This window comes from Dermacentor variabilis, chromosome 2 (assembly GCF_050947875.1).
Source record: "Dermacentor variabilis isolate Ectoservices chromosome 2, ASM5094787v1, whole genome shotgun sequence".
In the NCBI taxonomy this organism is placed as follows: domain Eukaryota; kingdom Metazoa; phylum Arthropoda; class Arachnida; order Ixodida; family Ixodidae; genus Dermacentor; species Dermacentor variabilis.
In genome coordinates, this window is record NC_134569.1 from 112,492,809 (window position 1) to 112,505,080 (window position 12,272).

Below are 12,272 nucleotides of genomic sequence, written 5' to 3' on the forward strand. Positions count from 1 at the left end.
CCCTTACGACTGCCCACGAAAGGGAAAGACGCCACTGTACTCAAAATTCTGTTTTGACTGGAACAGCAAGATTCCGAGAATGGTGGCATTGTTCCGATTCGAAGGACTTCAAGAAAGGGTCACGTTTTAGTGTGTGTGAGTGGGGTCCGTCTCCACTGTGTGGGAAATTATGCATAAATACGTCTTTTAACGCGAAAGCGTTAAGGGCCCCGTGTCGCAGAAGATCACGGTGTCGGCGTCCAGCGTCGGACGTCGTTTCAGCAAGAAACATGTCGTACATGTTGTTCTTTCGTCCTTGTCTTCGTAGCGCTCTCTTTTTTCATTAAGTATGTCGTACCACGCACGCATAACCACGCATGCCCTCCATGTGGCGCAAGGAAGTTACTCAACTAAATGAATTTTTCAATCCAGAATACGTAAAAAAAAATCGTAAAGTACGACTCACACATAACCTACAGACATAATAGCGTCGGATTGTAATTTGAATGTAGGAGAAAACATAATTCTGTTACGCGGAAACTCAAAAACTCAAAAGCGACAACGTTATCCAGCTGCCGTTTGAGGTCTGTCTTAGTAGGAGCGGCGCGGCCCCCTTGGTTTCTTGCAACACCATAAAAAAAGAAAAAAAAAACGCAAAGCTCGTCTTCGTGCATAGCGTTCGCCGCCAGCATTTCCCGGTAAACATTTCGGTTACATAAGCTGCAGTTACCGGCAAGCGTGAGAAGCACTCGGGGATCATTGAATGCTATCGTGTTCCATTGTCAAAGGCGAAGCTTAAGCGTCCTCCAAACTCTTTATCTCATTTTTATTTTATAGATTTATTTTTATAGATTAAAAGGTTCCATCGAATGCGTTGCCATTTGTGTTCCAATTTTAAAACCTTATCTTTATCGCGAGCATGATGACATAAAATCAGTTTCAGCTATGTGTCTCACCTAAATGCGTTTTGCACACTGTTCCTTTGTTTTTCAGGTCGCATTTGAAAGCGAACTAAGGTTTGGAAGTAGGATAGATGAAGATGAACTAAAATTGAATAAGTTGCTTCTGATTCCATCAAAAATGCTGAAATTTTCTGAGCGGTCCCACGTCGCTTGAAAAGCGTGTTTGCGACCCAAGCTTCCAAAGCATGCTCTCAACAATGCGGTGAGTTGACCCTCTTTCCCATATCGCCTACTTCTAAAAGCTTCCAAGATTTCAAGAGCGCTCAGTAGCAGAAATGTCAAAAAAAGAAAGCCTGCAATCAGCGTTAAAGCAGTGAAAACACAAGCGGTCATTAGTTACCGTTTTTAGTCTAAAAGAAACGTGTTTTCAACTCTAAAGCGTTATAGTCTGTGTATAAAAACATTTTATTTTTTTATTTTTTCAGATACCTCTAAATGAGCTTATAGAACGTTGCATTGCCTGAAAGGAAACAAGGCTCGTCGTCTGCGGTTGTGAACAGGAAAGCATTGAGATCAGTGATGACACATCGCTAGATAATGCACTAGTGATGTGTCTATGCTTTTATTATATGAAATATGCAACATATCCCAAAGCATAGGGCCAATTTTTATGCAAGCAATTATAAAGCCAGATTTAGGTATGCTTTCATTATATAAAATATACATCATATCCGGCACCATAGGGCCGATTTTTATGCAAGCAACTATAATGCCAGAACAAGCAAAGAAATATCATGGGTGCAAACAACATTTAAAAACTTGTCCACTGCGTTGCGCAGTTAAATCAAGCTTATGTAAAGACATAGGCTCTCTCCGCGATCTGAAAATATCTTGACTCGTGTAAGTTTTGTTTTGAAACATCAACGTCTCATTGTATCCCATCTTCTGGGAATGAATACTTTGAATAGAAAGTTTACCTTAGGAACAAATATGTGTCCTATTTTTTTTTTCGCAGCTTAGAATATTCGCTTTTCTTCGAGAAAGAGACCAGTGAAAAAATCATCTGGTCAGGTATTTTGAGACAACAATCGGAATAAGAGTGCAGTAACATGAAGATTTTGACAGAGGACATGCTGTCTCGACTTCTGTATCTTGCACACGGCTCGCTATTTTCGAACGCGCGGCGCCGCAAAGCGCGGTCGAGAAGGCATTCGTCTTTTTCTGCAAGGAGATACCGATGGGGCTTGCTTACACTGTACATCCCTTGGCGTCGCTGAAGTATGAAAGGGCTTAAAGCCCCTTCTTAGGGGATTAGTTTCAGTGTCACCGGCGGGAGCGTCTTGCGCAATCTCTCTGCAGCAAACTGAGCTTCTACTTAGCCGGCCTGCTGCACCTGCCATAGCGTCTTGGTCCATCACAGTCAGCGCCGGCGAAGCAGAAGTTCAAAAGGGCCCCTCACCACGTCTGGCCGTTTTGAGCTGACAAGCGCAGAGCATACATTGCGCGATAAAGATCGTGTCTGCAGCGTATTACATCGCTACACGCCGCGGAAATGTCTGAAATTTTAATTCGAACGCTGTTTTCCCTTTCCCTCGCTGCGACCGAGCTCCAAGCCGGACGGTGACGTACTCTTGTCCCCGCGCATAAGTACTCGTGTCCGCAGTGTGACGTCACTCGTGTTGACACGTGACTTTGAGAATTATTCAAGGCACCATCTCATAAGAAGCCAGCAAACACTGACACCAAGGACAACATAGAGGAAATAACTTGTGCTTAAAGGGACACTAAAGCGAAGCAATAAATCAGTTTAGACTAATGAAGCATTGTTTGAGAACCCTGCAGGCAGTCATTTAAAAAAAATAGTTTGATTATTAAATGATAAAATGAAGGTGCAAGTATCAGTATTTGAATTTCGCGCCGAAACCCCAGCACGCGTGTTTCTATATGCTCCCAAGCCCAGCGCTCGATCGCTGCGCTGCCATGCGCCGCCCGCACGTACCACATTTCTAGGTACTTTTTCGCCGAAGCGCCATGACACGCGCCCTAGATCCTTCTATGTATTTGGTTTTGCTCCAAGGCGCACGGTGTGTTCGGGCCAGCCTGCATTCGCTGAGTTTAGGCGGTGTAGTTAAATTTGAATTCTGAATGCCTAAGCTTACCCTAAGCTTACCTAAAGCCTAATTTGTGTGCTTACCCAAAGAGAAAACCGTCCCTTCGTCCGTCCCGTAATAAGACGACCGCTTTCGAGATAGCGCCCACAGTAGCGAACGAATTTGCCATTGTGCTGCCTTCAGCTTCAACAGCAACGAAGCGGCGAAAACACAGTGCTGGCGGTGCTCTCAGTTAACGCCTCATTCTGCAACTTTCGCAAATCGCCTTGAAGTCAAGCGGGCGCGCATCTCTTTAAGACTATGTAAGCGGCAAAAACAAAGCGCGCGAAGCTATGAGCTGTTGGCACTGTTTTGTGGGCATCGCAGATCGCTTTCAAGCTGCGGCCCACGCGGCATTGCCATAAGAAGCCGCCGCCTGAGTATGCTCATGGCTCAATAACAGAGAATTTTAGTGCGTCCAGTACTCGGGCAAGCGCAGGTGGTGTGCCGGGTGAACGGGGGCGTAAACGTGCGCGGCCAGATTGGTGGCGCCAGCTGTTGGCGCAAAAGCTCAGCCACACAATCACGGAGCCAGTTGATATATTCTGCTTAGCTGCTGGTGTAAATTCTGGACAGCGGCGCAATCGTGCGGACAATTACGCCACATCGCCGAAAATTTGCACCAGCAGTGAAGCAGAAGACAGTCGCTTAATGCAATTTTAGCTATGTTTTTGTCTTGTTGAGCTCTACGCCACCACGGCGGCTGCACCGCTCCGGCCGCTCACGTTGCCCCCGCTCATCCGGCAATCCGCCCAAACCACCCGCGTTTGCCGGAATAGCGGACACGCTAAAAGTCTCCAACGGTTTCACGCGGATGAACAAGGCGCTGAAGAGCTATAACGGCTTATATAATGATCGGAACCGTCATGAGCGCACCTCGGACCTCCACCTGCAGTACTTTGCTTGCGTCGTCAATGCTCCTTGCGCCACCATCGGCACCAGTTCGTGTCGCCACTGAGCTGTCGTTAGTAATGGCCTAATCAAGTTACATAACATTGGTAATGACACCGGGCTGCGCGGAGATGAACTAGTGACACAATGCTTACGCGTAGTCTAGGAGTTTGTGTGATTCTTTGAGTCACGTGATTCGTGACGTTTAATATGCGTACTGTATGGCGCCAGCGCCTTGCTATTGTTTCTGCTGGAAGAGAGATAGTGATGTCAAGAAGGAAAGGAAGCTTGAGCGCAGCGATGATGTGGGTAGTGGTGCGAGAAACCCTCCATGCCCCACGATTCTCCCTCCCAGCTTTTGTAGATCGAAGCGCCTCGCACACCACGACCAACTTCTTATCACATCCATTTATCCCCTTATCCAAACTGAAAAATTTCGTCCAGTGTAGCGTCAGCTTCCGCACGCAACTCTTATTTCGAAACAGCCTAGGCGGCTTGTTTTTAAAAACTGTTTTCTCTTAGTGAAAGCTGGGTGAGCAGATTGTGCGCCCAGGCAAAACATCTCCCCAGTCCCGCGTCAAGTACCTACAGGGATCTACGGAGCGCTCGCCGTGACGCTTCGGGAAAAAAGTACCTAGAAACGTGGTACACGCGAGCGGCGCATGGTGGCGCAGCGGTCGAGGGCTGGGCTTGGGCGTAAATAGAAACACGCGGCTCCGGCGTACTCACATATGCACTTCCCAGAACCCACCGAGTTGAGCGGGTCCTCGTAGACAGATTGTCACGCTTGACCCAAGCGGGCACCTCTTGATTCCAGAGCTGACTTCTCCGGTAGCCGCCATGACTGTCAGCAGACTGTGACGAATTTTGGGGCCCGTGAAAACGCACTGGAAAACACCCTTTTCCAGCAACTTTCTTGCTGCGAGTAGACCATGAAGGCGACCGCGAATCAAGTAACAATACTCGGTCCGCCGAACGTGGCTAGCCTTGCTGGCGTCGCCGACTCTCCGAAGCCGTGCTCCGTTGCGAGGCGGTAAAGTTGGTTTTGCCGCCTCTTGGCAATAAGCCCTCAGACGGTCAGTGTTGCAATATTTATCGAGCTCCCTAGGGACTGCATATTGGCAAGTGACACCAGACCGAGCCTGCGGCGCTCCCCTCACAGACCTTGCCTTGTAGTATCCCGCAGCCCAGTCGACGCTCAGGGCGTCTACTTGCCGCCGCCGCGTGTAAGCGACGCCGACCGCTGATGGCTGGCTACACGAGGTTTTTAACGCGACAGCGTTGAGGAGCTCGTGTCGCAGAAAAGCCGGTGTCGTCGGTGTTGGCGTGAGCGGAAAATCCCGGAAGGCAATTCATAAATAAAAGCAACTTGCAAGATGGGCTGGGTGGGAATCGAACCAGGATCTCCGGAGTGTGAGATGGAGACGCTACCACTCAGCCATGAGTTCGATGGTTCAAAGCGGGACAAAAGCGCCTCTAGTGAACGCGGTGTTGCCTTGAAAACGTGCTGTACAAAGTTATACTGCGGTGTATATCGGTAATCATGAGCATGTAAATTACAGAAGTCGCAGTTAAACGAGTAGCGAAGTACGTTTCCGCTAGATTTCTTCTGCGCTTGGCGCACACGCAGAGCCATCTTGCGGCAAACAGGAGACCCCCTCCTCGCGATGTACCGCGCTGCCCCGACAGGTGGCGCGCCACTCGCCCGCTTCTCCCCTTCGTCTCGTTTGAGCGCATTGTAGCCGTGCGGGGACCGGTCCGAGGATGCCCCAATACTCTTGCGTTTAATCAGTTTTCTCGCTCTCTCCCCTTCCAGCGTGCGTCACTCGAACCCTCGTGTTTAGGCGACGCGGCTCCTCTTTCCGCTCACAGCGCGATTCCTAGGTGCAGCGTCCGATGCGGGACGCCTCTAACGTGATCGCTGCGCCGTAACGCGTCTGGTGGGAAAGCGTGCCCTGCGATGTGTGCCGTGCTGCTGGCGAGGAGTCATGAGTCTGCGTGGTGCTTCCAAGCGAGATAGAGGACGATCCCATCGAGGCGTCAGCCCCATGATCGCGTCCGCCTTCATGGAGCGTCGCAGCCTGGCTGTCCGTGCCGATCACGACGTTTGGCTCGCGTACATCGTTTCTCCCTCCGAGACGCCGAGTTCTGTGGTTCGTTCCGCTGGCTCAGGCGCACGTTTCGTTGCCGCGTCGAACGCTGCGTTGCTCGGCGCTCACCACGTGATTGGTGGGTGCAAAGTCCGATGCGGGGCGCCTCGTAAGTGATCGCTGCGCCGTACACCCCTTGGCGGGTTAACGGGAACGATGTCGCGTTCCACTCTTGAAGGCGAAGCTTAAGCGTCCTCCAATATTTTTTGTTCCAGGTCTCGTTCTCATCCATTGCTCGTAGCCGCGCGTCTTGAGACGCCGTACTTGCTTAGTTGGGTTGGGGTTTCGCAGGTGTTGCCTCCATTGCAGCCTCGATCGTCCGTCGAATCAGTCTTTGAGCGTCGCGACGGCCTCGCTTACAGCGGTCTTGAGTTCATCTGTTTTCTCACCAGACCCGGACACACTTACTGGCAGCTGCTGTCCTAAAAAGTGGGCTTCAGAAGTGCGCTCTGCCGAACCTTTTTCCTCTTCGTGCTTTCCTGTCGACGTGATGACGTGTCTGCCACAGTGGCGTCTCCTGCCCGAGCGTCTACTGCAAGCCTGCATCGCTGGTGGAGGCCACCACTGCGGCCACGTCACTGATGGACGCCACCATTCCAGCCACGCTCTCTGCTTCCTCTTCGTCCATGAGCACCTCGCTCCGGTCCATTTCTCCGCTTGCGCTTGCAACTTTGGCGTACGAGCGAGTACATCAGCCTGCTCGTGCCCGAACGCTCGGCAAGCTGCGCACCTGGGCACTCGGCATTCGCGCCGGATGTGTCCAGTATTGTGGAACGAAGGCATAACGCGGCACGTCCAAGCACAACCACGAGCGCAGTGCCGCTACCAGGACGCATTTGATGCAGGACACGGTCTGGTGTGACATCGTCGCGGAGCAAAAGACGTACTAGACGATCGTTGACTCGGTGCCTTCAAAGCCCTCGGCCTTCCACCGATCACTGAGGCCTTCCTTTACCTCAGCCTGCTCTCGAAAGGCTCTTCGAATGGTCTCAGAGGTGATGTCGAACGCGACCCAGTGTAGCTTAATCCTGAGCTCTTGCCGCGCCGGATCAATGATGAGGCATGGCCTGTTCTTCACTAGTAGCGGTCCGGCGTCTAGCATCGTCTGCTCTGCCTCGTCTGTCTTCATGTTTAGCAGCCACACGTGCGACATTCGGTACGCACCAATTCCACCTACCTGCTGAATTACTCCAGCATCCTTCAAGGGCTTTCGGAGGTCGTCGATTAATTGCGGGCGTCCAGAGACGTCGCAGTGCAATACAACTGCGCGCCTTTGTCCTTCGCCTGTTGGTAACAGGGGCAAGATGACACGGTAATCATTGGGCAACGCAGAGCACGGGGCACCACGGCCAACATCGGCCGCTTTCGAGGAGCACTCCATTCTGCGTCCGTACCACACGGCGTCCAGAAGCCGAATCACACCACGGCAGGTCGGTTGACAGGACAGGATATTGAAACAAGGTTAAGCATCGGAACGCAGGTGCGGCAATATAAAAGCTACTCAGCATTTTTTGTATGTTATGCGGGGAGAATCTAACATTGAGAGTGTATACTTGCAACCATAAGCGACTGCGAAAAGAAATCTGTCCGAGTATTCTTGGCGGCGATTTAAACTGAGGCACTACGCAATGTATACGTGTAGTGAGCTCAAACGGGCACCTAAGACGACAGAGAAGGCCAATTTCTCTGTCGCTGAGCGTGTCCCGCTTGAGCTACACACCGCTTCAGTTTAGTTCGTAATCTCCTTGGAACGGAAGGAACTTAGGTATTATTGACCAAGAATATCTGCCAGTCCATCGACGACTTGAGCGTTTAATGTGTATCGCTCACTTATGGTGTGCGCACGAAGGGCATGACTCTTCACATTGCAGTTTTTAAATTTCAAGCAATTTTCTCACGAAAAGGCAAAGTGCTGTTTTGCATGTAGTCCAATAGGCAGTGCACGAACTTCGAACTATTCACGATTTATAGGCTATGCCGTTTTTGCCGCATCACTCCACGACACGGACTAGAATTAACAGTGGAGTGCATATGGAGTAACTGTTGTCGTTCGTCGCCCCGTTGCTCCCTTTCCGACCTGGGCCTAAAACACTCTCCGAAATTTACACACGGCACGCACATTCATGCAGTTAGTCCCTTGAAGGATGAAAGCGCCCTTTTTAGGACTAACTGCCCAGGTACTCCCGTTTTCCGCGGGATTTTTCTTAGTGTACGTACGTCGTCCATGCGCAATCCTTGCGGGCGCGACATGAAAATGACGGACTCTGCGACTGCCGCGGTCAAATTACACACGGGGGACGGCGACTTTGGTAGCCGTGGAAACGCACAGAGCGTAAGTCGGGCATGGTTTCCGGAATCGGTTTGTGACGTGTACGCAGACTTTCGATCCCCCGCGGAGCATTTTTGCGCTCCGCTGGACGATTGGGATTTGTGAAACCCGTGTCGCGAAGAGAGTGTACCGCGGCCCTCTTTGCTGTTTTTCGGGGAATTTTGCGGGGTCCTTGACGCGGGGCAAACCTTTGTACACAAATGACCTCGACGGCGCCGCGGACAGTGCTGCCGCGCGGCCGCCGCCACCGCCGCGCCTGACGTCACACCTGCACATGTCGCGTCGTCTTCCCACGCTCGGCTGTCAAAAGCTGATTAGGTATGGTCAGAGTGCTTTTGTGCACGGAGTGTTGACGCGACCATTTCTTGACCCCTTGAACTCTGCCGCTTATTGGATGATGTTGGCTTGCCTGATTGGTCGGAGTAACGAAGTAACCCATTGGTGAAGAAGCCTGCGCCTCCCGCTGGTCCGCGGGTCCCTTGGATGCTGGGGAAACTTATTTAAGGAATAGTTTGGGGTAGTTTTAGAGTGAGCGACTGGCGCGCACGACTCGGCCGTGTGCGCCAGTCGATCTACGGGGTTTTGTTTGGCTCAGTGGAACCCAGAGCTGGAACCGGTGGTGGTGCACCCTCAAGTGGTCGCGCTGCTCCGCGGACGGCTTTGGTGGTCTCCATGGTTGTATGCCTTGACCTCTTTTGCGTCAGGGCAGTCCGAGGGTCAGTCAGGCTTGTGCCCTGCAAGACCGACATGGCTGTTTGTGTGTTGAGTGCAGTCCCTCAGTTGGACTGCACCACAACAGCCCCCTTGTGCGGGAAGGACCGTTGGCCCGAACCAAGTCCCCCCACCCAGTCAGCCCGGGTTGTGGGGGAGTACCGGGGTCAATGTATCGAATGATGCTGGGTTGATGAGTACATGAAAGCTCTGGGACGCGGCGCCTCTGGTTGCCAAGTCCTCTTCCCATCTGACAACGGTACCAGGCCGGTCAGGCAGGCCGACGACGACGGGTATGACATCGTTTTGCTTGTAGATATTTTGTACAGTTTAAACTTAAGGTAAATACCAAGAGAATAAATCTAGTTGTTCAAATGCTACTCTCGTCGTCGTACCTGCGGATTTGGACTTGCCCCTGCCAGAGCTCATCCCCAGTCTTCTTCCGTCTCCCTGGTGAGTTGATGCGTCTGATATCTCACGGCTGCGTCACTTCGCTACACCCGAGCGCTCGCTCGATGATTTCGGCGACCGCTCCAGATCGACCAGTGAAAAATGTCAATAGTTTCGTTCTCCGCGCGCGCGAGTGCAAGAAGTGGGAACAAGCAGACGAAACGGAAGTACATGTCTCTTGCTACGGTGCGTACTAAAACGCAGACATTCGGTTTGTACGTTTTATTATTTTTCTAAAGTTTCATTTGCCTATTGAAGCAACAGATTAAACAAATAACTGATGCTGCCTTGAATAATTTTCGAAGCCACGTGTCACTATGAGTGACGTCACAGCATTGCCATGTACGCAGGTGCATTTGCGCGATTGACGGGCAAACGACATTTCGTTTGAAATTTAATCTATTTCGGCGGCGCGAAGGGATGTAATACTTTGGGGCCCCTCACCAGATCTGGCCATCTTGAGCTGACAAGCGGAGAGCATACAATGCGCGATAACCATCGTGTCTGCAAAGTACTACATCGCTACGCGCCGCGGAAAGCTCTGAAATTTCAAACCGAACGCCATTTTCCCTTCTCCTCGCGGCCACCGCGCTCCAAGCCGGACGATGACGTACACGTGCTAGTGCGTCTACGTACACGTGTTTGCTGTGACGTCGCTCGTGGTGACACGCGATTTCGAGAATTACTTTAGGCAGCATCTTTTATTTGTGTAATATGTTGCTTGAATAGACGAATTAAAGCTTAGAGAAATAATAAAACACACAAACCGAATGTCTGCATGTTTTTGTTTTACTTCGCACCGCAGCAAGAGAGATGTACTTCCGTTTCGTCTGCTCGTTCCCACGTCGTGCAGTCACGCGCACAGACACCGAAACTATGTAATTTTCTACCGTCTCACAGCGCGTGATAATACTGTGTGATCCGCTTGTGCCTGCCTCAGTATACGTGTAGCACTTACGTATAGCGCTAGCCAGATGCCCTCGTGCACAGAACGCAAAGTCGTGCGCTGAGCGAAACAAGATAATCACAACAGCTCGCGCGCGACGCCGTCAGCGCCGCAATAAAGCGAGGAGACTAAAAAATAATAATAATAATAAATGAAGGCTGGACCCGTGACGTATGCGTCACGCGATCCTCGAGGTCCGGTATGGGAGAACGCAGGGAAGGAATTTCGCTTGCGGAGGCTAGACGGGGCAAGTGGAAAGAGTGTCTCGCTTGGCAGTGGAGCTCGCCTCCTGAAATCATGGATTCGCGGCACTGAAATATTTATATCTAGGCAAATAATGAGCTGATTCGAAAAAAATTGAGGCAGAACGCTCCCTAGAGGACACGTAACAACTTCCAGCGTATAACCAAAATTTGTTATGGGGCCTGATGAGGGGAAGAGTGCCTAGGATGACTCGATGTCCTTCTCGCCCTCAATGCGCACCTGCTCGCCCGCCGCTCCGCGGGGGCGAGGATTACGTTGAGGCACCCTCAAGGTTATATACGCGTATAATGTCCTTGGGCACACTAATGGGACGGATGCTGTGAGCGTCCCCTACGACGGCGCGATGGGTTGCGCCACCAAGCTCTTGTTTTTATTTTGCCTAATGTCTTACCTATATTTCTTTTTTTTTTTAACACACATAGACTTCCCATCGTCAAATTTTCTAAACCACATTTGGGAACATTGTTTTTGTGCGCCTCCGTTGTTCGTGGTCTCCTTACTTTTCAGCCACAAACCCTCCAATCGCCTCTTACTAATCTCTATTGCGTACATGTTTACTTCCCCGCTGCTAACGCTGAAACCAGAGGCTTCAAGGAGGCCAGCGGAGCCTAGACAGCTGGGTAGATGTCTGTACATTCGAATAAAACATATCTTGTAGTTTTCCTAGCTTTACCGCAGCAAGCATCTGCTTCTTATACCTTGGTGTACGTCGCCTTATCACTGCGCGTTCTAAGGCATCCTGATCTCGCTTCGAAAAATAACTTTGAAAATAAGCATTCAGAGTGCTCTCAGTGGCTAATGAGTAGCTCTTTAGAAACATCATCTTGGCATGAGTGAAGGCTTTCCAAGGGAGTTGGGAAAAAAAGTTGAGGTCAGGCTGCGTAATTTATTACATCACTGCAAAAATGGGTTCCCCGTTATTTTTTAAGAACGTACTCAGCATTTTTTTATGGTATATAAGAATTGTAAATATACTACTAGCTTTGGTGCGCCCATGGTAAACGGAGAAAAAGAAGAGGGGAAAAAAACGAGCGGTGTAAACAAACAAAACTATAGGAAACGCAGTGCTAGATTTGTCATGAATAAAAGATTGCATATTTTTGCCTCTTCGTAACACATGACAGCGAGAGATGTTAGTACCGTTTGGAGAAACAGGCGCACAGTCAAAGAAGATATTAAGCATTGAAAATTGAAATACGTGCGCGCAACTTTCTGTCATGCTCACAGCTAAACGCCTGCAAGGCTAAGCAACAATCAGCACTCCGTGACACATAGTTGATTGTTTACTACATGTCCCCTCGGGCGAAACATTTCTCTCTCTCTCTCTCTGTCTATGTTTTCTTCTTTCTCAGTCGCGTGAAGTTTGGCTCCTTTCAACACCGACTAGACCGAGACCCTATTCAGATTTCGTTACGGAGGCGAAACAATAGTGCGGGACGGAATAATGCCGGGAGAGGGGAGAGAGAGAGAGCGAGCGGCAGAGGTAAAGATTTCGGCACA